This window comes from Lygodium microphyllum, chromosome 14, assembly GCF_053477565.2.
Source record: "Lygodium microphyllum isolate KBCC chromosome 14, Lygodium_microphyllum_v1.1.10, whole genome shotgun sequence".
In the NCBI taxonomy this organism is placed as follows: Eukaryota; Viridiplantae; Streptophyta; class Polypodiopsida; order Schizaeales; family Lygodiaceae; genus Lygodium; species Lygodium microphyllum.
The window spans coordinates 191,982-204,436 of NC_141148.1; positions in this window are offsets into that span (position 1 = coordinate 191,982).

Consider the following 12,455-nt stretch of genomic DNA (forward strand, 5'->3'; position numbering starts at 1 on the left):
ATCGAGGTATTGTCTGAAAATTCAACCAACCCGGTAGCAAAGCTTTAAGTTCGAGGCGTGCGGGGCCCGGGCTGAAGGCCAAGATATATCAACGGGGGGGCTGTGTGCGCGAAAGTTATATTTCTATCTTTAAATGGGATCGACCGTACGGGGCCCGGGCTGAAGGCCAAGATATATCAACGGGGGGGCCGTGTGCGCAAAAGTTATATTTCTATCTTTAAATGGGATCGAGGTATTGTCTGAAAATTCAACCAACCCGGTAGCAAAGCTTTAAGTTCGAGGCGTGCGGGGCCCGGGCTGAAGGCCAAGATATATCAACGGGGGGGCCGTGTGCGCGAAAGTTATATTTCTATCTTTAAATGGGATCGAGGTATTGTCTGAAAATTCAACCAACCCGGTAGCAAAGCTTTAAGTTCGAGGCGTGCGGGGCCCGGGCTGAAGGCCAAGATATATCAACGGGGGGGCTGTGTGCGCGAAAGTTATATTTCTATCTTTAAATGGGATCGAGGTATTGTCTGAAAATTCAACCAACCCGGTAGCAAAGCTTTAAGTTCGAGGCGTGCGGGGCCCGGGCTGAAGGCCAAGATATATCAACGGGGGGGCTGTGTGCGCGAAAGTTATATTTCTATCTTTAAATGGGATCGAGGTATTGTCTGAAAATTCAACCAACCCGGTAGCAAAGCTTTAAGTTCGAGGCGTGCGGGGCCCGGGCTGAAGGCCAAGATATATCAACGGGGGGGCTGTGTGCGCGAAAGTTATATTTCTATCTTTAAATGGGATCGAGGTATTGTCTGAAAATTCAACCAACCGGGTAGCAAAGCTTTAAGTTCGAGGCGTGCGGGGCCCGGGCTGAAGGCCAAGATATATCAACGGGGGGACTGTGTGCGCGAAAGTTATATTTCTATCTTTAAATGGGATCGAGGTATTGTCTGAAAATTCAACCAACCCGGTAGCAAAGCTTTAAGTTCGAGGCGTGCGGGGCCCGGGCTGAAGGCCAAGATATATCAACGGGGGGGCTATGTGCGCGAAAGTTATATTTCTATCTTTAAATGGGATCGAGGTATTGTCTGAAAATTCAGCCAACCCGGTAGCAAAGCTTTAAGTTCGAGGCGTGCGGGGCCCGGGCTGAAGGCCAAGATATATCAACGGGGGGGCTGTGTGCGCGAAAGTTATATTTCTATCTTTAAATGGGATCGAGGTATTGTCTGAAAATTCAACCAACCCGGTAGCAAAGCTTTAAGTTCGAGGCGTGCGGGGCCCGGGCTGAAGGCCAAGATATATCAACGGGGGGGCTGTGTGCGCGAAAGTTATATTTCTATCTTTAAATGGGATCGAGGTATTGTCTGAAAATTCAACCAACCCGGTAGCAAAGCTTTAAGTTCGAGGCGTGCGGGGCCCGGGCTGAAGGCCAACATATATCAACGGGGGGGCTGTGTGCGCGAAAGTTATATTTCTATCTTTAAATGGGATCGAGGTATTGTCTGAAAATTCAACCAACCCGGTAGCAAAGCTTTAAGTTCGAGGCGTGCGGGGCCCGGGCTGAAGGCCAAGATATATCAACGGGGGGGCTGTGTGCGCTAAAGTTATATTTCTATCTTTAAATGGGATCGAGGTATTGTCTGAAAATTCAACCAACCCGGTAGCAAAGCTTTAAGTTCGAGGCGTGCGGGGCCCGGGCTGAAGGCCAAGATATATCAACGGGGGGGCTGTGTGCGCGAAAGTTATATTTCTATCTTTAAATGGGATCGACCGTACGGGGCCCGGGCTGAAGGCCAAGATATATCAACGGGGGGGCCGTGTGCGCGAAAGTTATATTTCTATCTTTAAATGGGATCGAGGTATTGTCTGAAAATTCAACCAACCCGGTAGCAAAGCTTTAAGTTCGAGGCGTGCGGGGCCCGGGCTGAAGGCCAAGATATATCAACGGGGGGGCCGTGTGCGCGAAAGTTATATTTCTATCTTTAAATGGGATCGAGGTATTGTCTGAAAATTCAACCAACCCGGTAGCAAAGCTTTAAGTTCGAGGCGTGCGGGGCCCGGGCTGAAGGCCAAGATATATCAACGGGGGGGCTGTGTGCGCGAAAGTTATATTTCTATCTTTAAATGGGATCGAGGTATTGTCTGAAAATTCAACCAACCCGGTAGCAAAGCTTTAAGTTCGAGGCGTGCGGGGCCCGGGCTGAAGGCCAAGATATATCAACGGGGGGGCTGTGTGCGCGAAAGTTATATTTCTATCTTTAAATGGGATCGAGGTATTGTCTGAAAATTCAACCAACCCGGTAGCAAAGCTTTAAGTTCGAGGCGTGCGGGGCCCGGGCTGAAGGCCAAGATATATCAACGGGGGGGCTGTGTGCGCGAAAGTTATATTTCTATCTTTAAATGGGATCGAGGTATTGTCTGAAAATTCAACCAACCGGGTAGCAAAGCTTTAAGTTCGAGGCGTGCGGGGCCCGGGCTGAAGGCCAAGATATATCAACGGGGGGGCTGTGTGCGCGAAAGTTATATTTCTATCTTTAAATGGGATCGAGGTATTGTCTGAAAATTCAACCAACCCGGTAGCAAAGCTTTAAGTTCGAGGCGTGCGGGGCCCGGGCTGAAGGCCAAGATATATCAACGGGGGGGCTATGTGCGCGAAAGTTATATTTCTATCTTTAAATGGGATCGAGGTATTGTTTGAAAATTCAGCCAACCCGGTAGCAAAGCTTTAAGTTCGAGGCGTGCGGGGCCCGGGCTGAAGGCCAAGATATATCAACGGGGGGGCTGTGTGCGCGAAAGTTATATTTCTATCTTTAAATGGGATCGAGGTATTGTCTGAAAATTCAACCAACCCGGTAGCAAAGCTTTAAGTTCGAGGCGTGCGGGGCCCGAGCTGAAGGCCAAGATATATCAACGGGGGGGCTGTGTGCGCGAAAGTTATATTTCTATCTTTAAATGGGATCGAGGTATTGTCTGAAAATTCAACCAACCCGGTAGCAAAGCTTTAAGTTCGAGGCGTGCGGGGCCCGGGCTGAAGGCCAAGATATATCAACGGGGGGGCTGTGTGCGCGAAAGTTATATTTCTATCTTTAAATGGGATCGAGGTATTGTCTGAAAATTCAACCAACCCGGTAGCAAAGCTTTAAGTTCGAGGCGTGCGGGGCCCGGGCTGAAGGCCAAGATATATCAACGGGGGGGCTGTGTGCGCGAAAGTTATATTTCTATCTTTAAATGGGATCGAGGTATTGTCTGAAAATTCAACCAACCCGGTAGCAAAGCTTTAAGTTCGAGGCGTGCGGGGCCCGGGCTGAAGGCCAAGATATATCAACGGGGGGGCTGTGTGCGCGAAAGTTATATTTCTATCTTTAAATGGGATCGAGGTATTGTCTGAAAATTCAACCAACCCGGTAGCAAAGCTTTAAGTTCGAGGCGTGCGGGGCCCGGGCTGAAGGCCAAGATATATCAACGGGGGGGCTGTGTGCGCGAAAGTTATATTTCTATCTTTAAATGGGATCGAGGTATTGTCTGAAAATTCAACCAACCCGGTAGCAAAGCTTTAAGTTCGAGGCGTGCGGGGCCCGGGCTGAAGGCCAAGATATATCAACGGGGGGGCTGTGTGCGCGAAAGTTATATTTCTATCTTTAAATGGGATCGAGGTATTGTCTGAAAATTCAACCAACCCGGTAGCAAAGCTTTCAGTTCGAGGCGTGCGGAGCCCGGGCTGAAGGCCAAGATATATCAACGGGGGGGCTGTGTGCGCGAAAGTTATATTTCTATCTTTAAATGGGATCGAGGTATTGTCTGAAAATTCAACCAACCCGGTAGCAAAGCTTTAAGTTCGCGACGTGCGGGGCCCGGGCTGAAGGCCAAGATATATCAACGGGGGGGCTGTGTGCGCGAAAGTTATATTTCTAACTTTAAATGGGATCGAGGTATTGTCTGAAAATTCAACCAACCCGGTAGCAAAGCTTTAAGTTCGAGGCGTGCGGGGCCCGGGCTGAAGGCCAAGATATATCAACGGGGGGGCTGTGTGCGCGAAAGTTATATTTCTATCTTTAAATGGGATCGAGGTATTGTCTGAAAATTCAACCAACCCGGTAGCAAAGCTTTAAGTTCGAGGCGTGCGGGGCCTGGGCTGAAGGCCAAGATATATCAACGGGGGGGCTGTGTGCGCGAAAGTTATATTTCTATCTTTAAATGGGATCGAGGTATTGTCTGAAAATTCAACCAACCCGGTAGCAAAGCTTTAAGTTTGAGGCGTGCGGGGCCCGGGCTGAAGGCCAAGATATATCAACGGGGGGGCTGTGTGCGCGAAAGTTATATTTCTATCTTTAAATGGGATCGAGGTATTGTCTGAAAATTCAACCAACCCGGTAGCAAAGCTTTAAGTTCGAGGCGTGCGGGGCCCGGGCTGAAGGCCAAGATATATCAACGGGGGGGCTGTGTGCGCGAAAGTTATATTTCTATCTTTAAATGGGATCGAGGTATTGTCTGAAAATTCAACCAACCCGGTAGCAAAGCTTTAAGTTCGAGGCGTGCGGGGCCCGGGCTGAAGGCCAAGATATATCAACGGGGGGGCTGTGTGCGCGAAAGTTATATTTCTATCTTTAAATGGGATCGAGGTATTGTCTGAAAATTCAACCAACCCGGTAGCAAAGCTTTAAGTTCGAGGCGTGCGGGGCCCGGGCTGAAGGCTAAGATATATCAACGGGGGGGCTGTGTGCGCGAAAGTTATATTTCTATCTTTAAATGGGATCGACCGTACGGGGCCCGGGCTGAAGGCCAAGATATATCAACGGGGGGGCCGTGTGCGCGAAAGTTATATTTCTATCTTTAAATGGGATCGAGGTATTGTCTGAAAATTCAACCAACCCGGTAGCAAAGCTTTAAGTTCGAGGCGTGCGGGGCCCGGGCTGAAGGCCAAGATATATCAACGGGGGGGCCGTGTGCGCGAAAGTTATATTTCTATCTTTAAATGGGATCGAGGTATTGTCTGAAAATTCAACCAACCCGGTAGCAAAGCTTTAAGTTCGAGGCATGCGGGGCCCGGGCTGAAGGCCAAGATATATCAACGGGGGGGCTGTGTGCGCGAAAGTTATATTTCTATCTTTAAATGGGATCGAGGTATTGTCTGAAAATTCAACCAACCCGGTAGCAAAGCTTTAAGTTCGAGGCGTGCGGGGCCCGGGCTGAAGGCCAAGATATATCAACGGGGGGGCTGTGTGCGCGAAAGTTATATTTCTATCTTTAAATGGGATCGAGGTATTGTCTGAAAATTCAACCAACCCGGTAGCAAAGCTTTAAGTTCGAGGCGTGCGGGGCCCGGGCTGAAGGCCAAGATATATCAACGGGGGGGCTGTGTGCGCGAAAGTTATATTTCTATCTTTAAATGGGATCGAGGTATTGTCTGAAAATTCAACCAACCCGGTAGCAAAGCTTTAAGTTCGAGGCGTTCGGGGCCCGGGCTGAAGGCCAAGATATATCAACGGGGGGGCTGTGTGCGCGAAAGTTATATTTCTATCTTTAAATGGGATCGAGGTATTGTCTGAAAATTCAACCAACCCGGTAGCAAAGCTTTAAGTTCGAGGCGTGCGGGGCCCGGGCTGAAGGCCAAGATATATCAACGGGGGGGCTGTGTGCGCGAAAGTTATATTTCTATCTTTAAATGGGATCGAGGTATTGTCTGAAAATTCAACCAACCCGGTAGCAAAGCTTTAAGTTCGAGGCGTGCGGGGCCCGGGCTGAAGGCCAAGATATATCAACGGGGGGGCTGTGTGCGCGAAAGTTATATTTCTATCTTTAAATGGGATCGAGGTATTGTCTGAAAATTCAACCAACCGGGTAGCAAAGCTTTAAGTTCGAGGCGTGCGGGGCCCGGGCTGAAGGCCAAGATATATCAACGGGGGGGCTGTGTGCGCGAAAGTTATATTTCTATCTTTAAATGGCATCGAGGTATTGTCTGAAAATTCAGCCAACCCGGTAGCAAAGCTTTAAGTTCGAGGCGTGCGGGGCCCGGGCTGAAGGCCAAGATATATCAACGGGGGGGCTGTGTGCGCGAAAGTTATATTTCTATCTTTAAATGGGATCGAGGTATTGTCTGAAAATTCAACCAACCCGGTAGCAAAGCTTTAAGTTCGAGGCGTGCGGGGCCCGGGCTGAAGGCCAAGATATATCAACGGGGGGGCTATGTGCGCGAAAGTTATATTTCTATCTTTAAATGGGATCGAGGTATTGTCTGAAAATTCAGCCAACCCGGTAGCAAAGCTTTAAGTTCGAGGCGTGCGGGGCCCGGGCTGAAGGCCAAGATATATCAACGGGGGGGCTGTGTGCGCGAAAGTTATATTTCTATCTTTAAATGGGATCGAGGTATTGTCTGAAAATTCAACCAACCCGGTAGCAAAGCTTTAAGTTCGAGGCGTGCGGGGCCCGGGCTGAAGGCCAAGATATATCAACGGGGGGGCTGTGTGCGCGAAAGTTATATTTCTATCTTTAAATGGGATCGAGGTATTGTCTGAAAATTCAACCAACCCGGTAGCAAAGCTTTAAGTTCGAGGCGTGCGGGGCCCGGGCTGAAGGCCAAGATATATCAACGGGAGGGCTGTGTGCGCGAAAGTTATATTTCTATCTTTAAATGGGATCGAGGTATTGTCTGAAAATTCAACCAACCCGGTAGCAAAGCTTTAAGTTCGAGGCGTGCGGGGCCCGGGCTGAAGGCCAAGATATATCAACGGGGGGGCTGTGTGCGCGAAAGTTATATTTCTATCTTTAAATGGGATCGAGGTATTGTCTGAAAATTCAACCAACCCGGTAGCAAAGCTTTAAGTTCGAGGCGTGCGGGGCCCGGGCTGAAGGCCAAGATATATCAACGGGGGGGCTGTGTGCGCGAAAGTTATATTTCTATCTTTAAATGGGATCGAGGTATTGTCTGAAAATTCAACCAACCCGGTAGCAAAGCTTTAAGTTCGAGGCGTGCGGGGCCCGGGCTGAAGGCCAAGATATATCAACGGGGGGGCTGTGTGCGCGAAAGTTATATTTCTATCTTTAAATGGGATCGACCGTACGGGGCCCGGGCTGAAGGCCAAGATATATCAACGGGGGGGCCGTGTGCGCGAAAGTTATATTTCTATCTTTAAATGGGATCGAGGTATTGTCTGAAAATTCAACCAACCCGGTAGCAAAGCTTTAAGTTCGAGGCGTGCGGGGCTCGGGCTGAAGGCCAAGATATATCAACGGGGGGGCCGTGTGCGCGAAAGTTATATTTCTATCTTTAAATGGGATCGAGGTATTGTCTGAAAATTCAACCAACCCGGTAGCAAAGCTTTAAGTTCGAGGCGTGCGGGGCCCGGGCTGAAGGCCAAGATATATCAACGGGGGGGCCGTGTGCGCGAAAGTTATATTTCTATCTTTAAATGGGATCGAGGTATTGTCTGAAAATTCAACCAACCCGGTAGCAAAGCTTTAAGTTCGAGGCGTGCGGGGCCCGGGCTGAAGGCCAAGATATATCAACGGGGGGGCTGTGTGCGCGAAAGTTATATTTCTATCTTTAAATGGGATCGAGGTATTGTCTGAAAATTCAACCAACCCGGTAGCAAAGCTTTCAGTTCGAGGCGTGCGGGGCCCGGGCTGAAGGCCAAGATATATCAACGGGGGGGCCGTGTGCGCGAAAGTTATATTTCTATCTTTAAATGGGATCAAGGTATTGTCTGAAAATTCAACCAACCCGGTAGCAAAGCTTTAAGTTCGAGGCGTGCGGGGCCCGGGCTGAAGGCCAAGATATATCAACGGGGGGGCCGTGTGCGCGAAAGTTATATTTCTGTCTTTAAATGGGATCGAGGTATTGTCTGAAAATTCAACCAACCCGGTAGCAAAGCTTTAAGTTCGAGGCGTGCGGGGCCCGGGCTGAAGGCCAAGATATATCAACGGGGGGGCCGTGTGCGCGAAAGTTATATTTCTGTCTTTAAATGGGATCGAGGTATTGTCTGAAAATTCAACCAACCCGGTAGCAAAGCTTTAAGTTCGAGGCGTGCGGGGCCCGGGCTGAAGGCCAAGATATATCAACGGGGGGGCCGTGTGCGCGAAAGTTATATTTCTGTCTTTAAATGGGATCGAGGTATTGTCTGAAAATTCAACCAACCCGGTAGCAAAGCTTTAAGTTCGAGGCGTGCGGGGCCCGGGCTGAAGGCCAAGATATATCAACGGGGGGGCCGTGTGCGCGAAAGTTATATTTCTGTCTTTAAATGGGATCGAGGTATTGTCTGAAAATTCAACCAACCCGGTAGCAAAGCTTTAAGTTCGAGGCGTGCGGGGCCCGGGCTGAAGGCCAAGATATATCAACGGGGGGGCCGTGTGCGCGAAAGTTATATTTCTGTCTTTAAATGGGATCGAGGTATTGTCTGAAAATTCAACCAACCCGGTAGCAAAGCTTTAAGTTCGAGGCGTGCGGGGCCCGGGCTGAAGGCCAAGATATATCAACGGGGGGGCCGTGTGCGCGAAAGTTATATTTCTGTCTTTAAATGGGATCGAGGTATTGTCTGAAAATTCAACCAACCCGGTAGCAAAGCTTTAAGTTCGAGGCGTGCGGGGCCCGGGCTGAAGGCCAAGATATATCAACGGGGGGGCCGTGTGCGCGAAAGTTATATTTCTGTCTTTAAATGGGATCGAGGTATTGTCTGAAAATTCAACCAACCCGGTAGCAAAGCTTTAAGTTCGAGGTGTGCGGGGCCCGGGCTGAAGGCCAAGATATATCAACGGGGGGGCCGTGTGCGCGAAAGTTATATTTCTGTCTTTAAATGGGATCGAGGTATTGTCTGAAAATTCAACCAACCCGGTAGCAAAGCTTTAAGTTCGAGGCGTGCGGGGCCCGGGCTGAAGGCCAAGATATATCAACGGGGGGGCCGTGTGCGCGAAAGTTATATTTCTGTCTTTAAATGGGATCGAGGTATTGTCTGAAAATTCAACCAACCCGGTAGCAAAGCTTTAAGTTCGAGGCGTGCGGGGCCCGGGCTGAAGGCCAAGATATATCAACGGGGGGGCCGTGTGCGCGAAAGTTATATTTCTGTCTTTAAATGGGATCGAGGTATTGTCTGAAAATTCAACCAACCCGGTAGCAAAGCTTTAAGTTCGAGGCGTGCGGGGCCCGGGCTGAAGGCCAAGATATATCAACGGGGGGGCCGTGTGCGCGAAAGTTATATTTCTGTCTTTAAATGGGATCGAGGTATTGTCTGAAAATTCAACCAACCCGGTAGCAAAGCTTTAAGTTTGAGGCGTGCGGGGCCCGGGCTGAAGGCCAAGATATATCAACGGGGGGGCCGTGTGCGCGAAAGTTATATTTCTATCTTTAAATGGGATCGAGGTATTGTCTGAAAATTCAACCAACCCGGTAGCAAAGCTTTAAGTTCGAGGCGTGCGGGGCCCGGGCTGAAGGCCAAGATATATCAACGGGGGGGCCGTGTGCGCGAAAGTTATATTTCTATCTTTAAATGGGATCGAGGTAGTGTCTGAAAATTCAACCAACCCGGTAGCAAAGCTTTAAGTTCGAGGCGTGCGGGGCCCGGGCTGAAGGCCAAGATATATCAACGGGGGGGCCGTGTGCGCGAAAGTTATATTTCTATCTTTAAATGGGATCGAGGTATTGTCTGAAAATTCAACCAACCTGGTAGCAAAGCTTTAAGTTCGAGGCGTGCGGGGCCCGGGCTGAAGGCCAAGATATATCAACGGGGGGGCCGTGTGCGCGAAAGTTATATTTCTGTCTTTAAATGGGATCGAGGTATTGTCTGAAAATTCAACCAACCCGGTAGCAAAGCTTTAAGTTCGAGGCGTGCGGGGCCCGGGCTGAAGGCCAAGATATATCAACGGGGGGGCCGTGTGCGCGAAAGTTATATTTCTGTCTTTAAATGGGATCGAGGTATTGTCTGAAAATTCAACCAACCCGGTAGCAAAGCTTTAAGTTCGAGGCGTGCGGGGCCCGGGCTGAAGGCCAAGATATATCAACGGGGGGGCCGTGTGCGCGAAAGTTATATTTCTGTCTTTAAATGGGATCGAGGTATTGTCTGAAAATTCAACCAACCCGGTAGCAAAGCTTTAAGTTCGAGGCGTGCGGGGCCCGGGCTGAAGGCCAAGATATATCAACGGGGGGGCCGTGTGCGCGAAAGTTATATTTCTGTCTTTAAATGGGATCGAGGTATTGTCTGAAAATTCAACCAACCCGGTAGCAAAGCTTTAAGTTTGAGGCGTGCGGGGCCCGGGCTGAAGGCCAAGATATATCAACGGGGGGGCCGTGTGCGCGAAAGTTATATTTCTATCTTTAAATGGGATCGAGGTATTGTCTGAAAATTCAACCAACCCGGTAGCAAAGCTTTAAGTTCGAGGCGTGCGGGGCCCGGGCTGAAGGCCAAGATATATCAACGGGGGGGCCGTGTGCGCGAAAGTTATATTTCTATCTTTAAATGGGATCGAGGTAGTGTCTGAAAATTCAACCAACCCGGTAGCAAAGCTTTAAGTTCGAGGCGTGCGGGGCCCGGGCTGAAGGCCAAGATATATCAACGGGGGGGCCGTGTGCGCGAAAGTTATATTTCTATCTTTAAATGGGATCGAGGTATTGTCTGAAAATTCAACCAACCTGGTAGCAAAGCTTTAAGTTCGAGGCGTGCGGGGCCCGGGCTGAAGGCCAAGATATATCAACGGGGGGGCCGTGTGCGCGAAAGTTATATTTCTGTCTTTAAATGGGATCGAGGTATTGTCTGAAAATTCAACCAACCCGGTAGCAAAGCTTTAAGTTCGAGGCGTGCGGGGCCCGGGCTGAAGGCCAAGATATATCAACGGGGGGGCCGTGTGCGCGAAAGTTATATTTCTGTCTTTAAATGGGATCGAGGTATTGTCTGAAAATTCAACCAACCCGGTAGCAAAGCTTTAAGTTCGAGGCGTGCGGGGCCCGGGCTGAAGGCCAAGATATATCAACGGGGGGGCCGTGTGCGCGAGAGTTATATTTCTGTCTATAAATGGGATCGAGGTATTGTCTGAAAATTCAACCAACCCGGTAGCAAAGCTTTAAGTTCGAGGCGTGCGGGGCCCGGGCTGAAGGCCAAGATATATCAACGGGGGGGCCGTGTGCGCGAAAGTTATATTTCTGTCTTTAAATGGGATCGAGGTATTGTCTGAAAATTCAACCAACCCGGTAGCAAAGCTTTAAGTTCGAGGCGTGCGGGGCCCGGGCTGAAGGCCAAGATATATCAACGGGGGGGCCGTGTGCGCGAAAGTTATATTTCTATCTTTAAATGGGATCGAGGTAGTGTCTGAAAATTCAACCAACCCGGTAGCAAAGCTTTAAGTTCGAGGCGTGCGGGGCCCGGGCTGAAGGCCAAGATATATCAACGGGGGGGCCGTGTGCGCGAAAGTTATATTTCTATCTTTAAATGGGATCGAGGTATTGTCTGAAAATTCAACCAACCCGGTAGCAAAGCTTTAAGTTCGAGGCGTGCGGGGCCCGGGCTGAAGGCCAAGATATATCAACGGGGGGGCCGTGTGCGCGAAAGTTATATTTCTATCTTTAAATGGGATCGAGGTATTGTCTGAAAATTCAACCAACCTGGTAGCAAAGCTTTAAGTTCGAGGCGTGCGGGGCCCGGGCTGAAGGCCAAGATATATCAACGGGGGGGCCGTGTGCGCGAAAGTTATATTTCTGTCTTTAAATGGGATCGAGGTATTGTCTGAAAATTCAACCAACCCGGTAGCAAAGCTTTAAGTTCGAGGCGTGCGGGGCCCGGGCTGAAGGCCAAGATATATCAACGGGGGGGCCGTGTGCGCGAAAGTTATATTTCTGTCTTTAAATGGGATCGAGGTATTGTCTGAAAATTCAACCAACCCGGTAGCAAAGCTTTAAGTTCGAGGCGTGCGGGGCCCGGGCTGAAGGCCAAGATATATCAACGGGGGGGCCGTGTGCGCGAGAGTTATATTTCTGTCTATAAATGGGATCGAGGTATTGTCTGAAAATTCAACCAACCCGGTAGCAAAGCTTTAAGTTCGAGGCGTGCGGGGCCCGGGCTGAAGGCCAAGATATATCAACGGGGGGGCCGTGTGCGCGAAAGTTATATTTCTGTCTTTAAATGGGATCGAGGTATTGTCTGAAAATTCAACCAACCCGGTAGCAAAGCTTTAAGTTCGAGGCGTGCGGGGCCCGGGCTGAAGGCCAAGATATATCAACGGGGGGGCCGTGTGCGCGAAAGTTATATTTCTGTCTTTAAATGGGATCGAGGTATTGTCTGAAAATTCAACCAACCCGGTAGCAAAGCTTTAAGTTTGAGGCGTGCGGGGCCCGGGCTGAAGGCCAAGATATATCAACGGGGGGGCCGTGTGCGCGAAAGTTATATTTCTATCTTTAAATGGGATCGAGGTATTGTCTGAAAATTCAACCAACCCGGTAGCAAAGCTTTAAGTTCGAGGCGTGCGGGGCCCGGGCTGAAGGCCAAGATATATCAACGGGG